Source organism: Mandrillus leucophaeus, unplaced genomic scaffold (assembly GCF_000951045.1).
Source record: "Mandrillus leucophaeus isolate KB7577 unplaced genomic scaffold, Mleu.le_1.0 Scaffold1520, whole genome shotgun sequence".
Taxonomy (NCBI): Eukaryota; Metazoa; Chordata; class Mammalia; order Primates; family Cercopithecidae; genus Mandrillus; species Mandrillus leucophaeus.
This window is the reverse complement of record NW_012101500.1, coordinates 487,227-490,296: the sequence shown is the minus strand read 5'-3', so window position 1 is coordinate 490,296 and position 3,070 is coordinate 487,227. Positions and strand designations below refer to the sequence as shown.

Sequence of the window (3,070 nt, the reverse complement as noted above, 5' to 3'; positions counted from 1 at the left end):
GGGCGCGGTGGCTCAAGCCTGTAATCCCAGCACTTTGGGAGGCCGAGACGGGTGGATCACGAGGTCAGGTGATCGAGACCATCCTGGTTAACACGGTGAAACCCCGTCTCTACTAAAAAATACAAAAAACTAGCCGGGCGAGGTGGCAGGCGCCTGTAGTCCCAGCTATTCGGGAGGCTGAGGAAGAAAGAAAGGAAGGAAGGAAGGAAGGAAGGAAGGGAAAAGAAAAGAAAAGAAAAGAAAAAAGAAAAGAAAAGAAAAGAAAAGAAAAGAAAAATGCTAAGAAAACAACTAGTAAACAATAGTTCTCTTGGCCAATTTATTCCCAAACTTCCAAATTTGCTCCTTAAAGGAGACAACTTTCAAATGTTTTGGTTATCTCTACTGGCACTTACCTCCACTTTTCTAAACAATATGCTTATATTGCTATTTCTTGATTAATCACTCTTAAATTCTACCTTTTGACTTTCTATGATAGTAGATAAGGATTTAGACCTCTTACACTTAAACTTCTAAACTTCCCCTCCCCATGCTTTCAATATAGTTATATCATAATTTAGGGAAAATTGGCACTCAGCATTTACATTGGTATGACCATATACATTTTGTTTGTAGTTGAACTGACTAGTATACTGTTATTACTTTTCTTTTCTCTTATAATTTCTTCTTTTTCCAGACATTAATAATTGACCCTTTTCTTTATATTCTTAGATTTTTATGAACCTACTACTAATTGTACCCAAACATTCCGTCATTGTTTCCACACTATTTTCCACATGAGCAAACACATCAGGTAATTCCTCAATTCCCATTTTCCCAGAAGTATTCTCTCTTGGAGCCTTTTACCTCTTTGCTCGGTTTTGGGCTAGTTTCTCTCCAGGTCTATTGCATATTTACCATCCTGAATATTCCCTTTGCCATCATCCTGTGGTGGATTCCCTGTTCCTTTAATCTTCCTTTTTCTCTATTTGCTCCCTTGTTTTGGTAGACCATATCCTCCAGTCACTTTCCCAGTGCTGCATAGAAGGCACTTTTTGAGTCCTAATATGTTTGAAAACATCTTTAGAGCTACTAATACACTTTGCAGTGCCTCATTTTTTAATATGAATGGGAAGTCAAATATTATCATATATTTGAAGAAGGCCTCTGATATATTTTTAAAAAGGCCAAAATAAACAGAGAAGACTTGGAGAGGAAAAACACAGAGCCAAAGCTAACAATAAAACGTTCAAAATAGGTAAATAATATGCTTCCACAGATGAGAGACGCTGCATCTGTGAATCAAGAACAAGATACTATATGAACTCGCTGACGCTGAACACATGGAGCTTCCTGGAATGTGGCATGCCCACGTAGCCGTACACGTCTCTTTAACTGTATTCTTCGTGATATCTTTTATAGTAAACCAACAAATGCATTGAAAACATATGCTTGAGAGACAGGTGCCACTGAAACTATGAATAGTACATGAACTTCACTTGCTATTGAAGAGTATTCCGATACTGAGGTACAGAAACACCAAGTAGTAAGTCTGGAAGCACAGCAAGACAAGCTTATAAAAGCATTTGGATACTTTTCTTAAAGGTGAGAGTGGATTGAGGATGTTTTTTCCTCTATATGGAAAAGTATTAGTAGTTGAGATGAAATGGTTTGCAGACCAGGGACACAGTGCAGTTGGTGTGAAAACCAGTGAACTTGAGATACAAGAATTTTTTACAAAGCAAATCTTTCTTACTCAGAAGAACCAATCACTGAAATTCCTGAAACCAAATATATAAGAGTTCTTTAGGGAACATTTCATTGTACTGTTGCAGCATTTTTTATCTTCCCAGAACAAATATTGGCAAATTTGACAGGATTTGGAATAGAGGAGCATTAGTTACCATTAATCCAGGTGGATTGTGAATGCTCTGCAAGTATAATGTCGTTCCTCCTGAGAAAAGGGTTTCAGTTTCTCATGTGTGTTCTTTCTTATGATTCAAGTAAAAACACCATTTTTATGTTCCACATGCTTAAATTGAAAGGTTGTTTGGTACAATATGCAGTATTTATTGTCTTGGAAATGCTGATGCTTTTGAAGAACAATATAAAAGTTGGGGAATTGACTGCATTTTTGGAAAGATATAGCTACTTACAGAAAAATAAATGAGACATGATAAAATCGAGTAACATCACCATGATTTTGAGCAATTGAAAATTATGCTAAGGCTGGGCACAGTGGCTCATGCTTGTAATCCAGCACTTTGCGAAGTCAAGGAGGGAGGACTCCTTGAGATCAAGAGTTGGAGGCCAGCCTGGAATATACTGAGGCCTCATGTCTACAAAATATAAAAATAAAAAATTAGCCTGGCATGGTGGCATGTGCCTGTAGTTCCAGCTACTTGCGAGGCTGACGTTGGAGGATCACTTGAGCCTTGGACGTTGAGGTTGCTGTGAGCCTGCCTGCGCCACTGCACTCCAGCCTGGGTGACAGATCAAGATGTTGTCTCAAAAAAAAAAAAAGAAAAGAAAAGAAAAGAAAAGAAAAGAAAAAAGAAAACAAAGAAAGAAAAAAAAATTATTCTAAGGCCTGAAAATGTAATAGATGAATTTTTAAAACTTGTTTATAAATTATAACATAGATCTTTGCTCAAAAATGCATACAACTTCCTAGAAAGAAAAACACATACTAAAAAAGTTAAAATAGTGTCTTTGGAGGAGAGTATGGTGGGTAAAAGGTCAAAGATTAAACCTGTGTGTCTTACTGACAGATTGCAAGATTTTTTTTATCAATCAGTATGTATTACTTGTATAATTAAAAAATAAAAATGTAATGCATATTACTTATCTATAACAGACATAGAAAAACTGACATTCTTTATGAATTCAGAATGATTGAAGAAATATAACAGTTCAATAAGGTTCAAAGTGGTCCCAAAAATTAAGTAAAAGATTTGCTTTTGTTATAAATCTTTATCTTTTACTCAAATCCTGGCATCCCTTTTCACGTTTTCTCCATATATAATTATACATGTAACATAATCAAGAAATAAATTTTAATTGAACAAACCAATCTATATGGATCAAAATA

General features: G+C 35.8%; 1 pseudogene; it reads left to right on the top strand.

The window, feature by feature from the left end:
- The first annotated feature begins 1,456 nt into the window (after window positions 1-1,456).
- Window positions 1,457-2,145, top strand: LOC105535976 (annotated as a pseudogene).
- The last annotated feature ends 925 nt before the right edge of the window (window positions 2,146-3,070 follow it).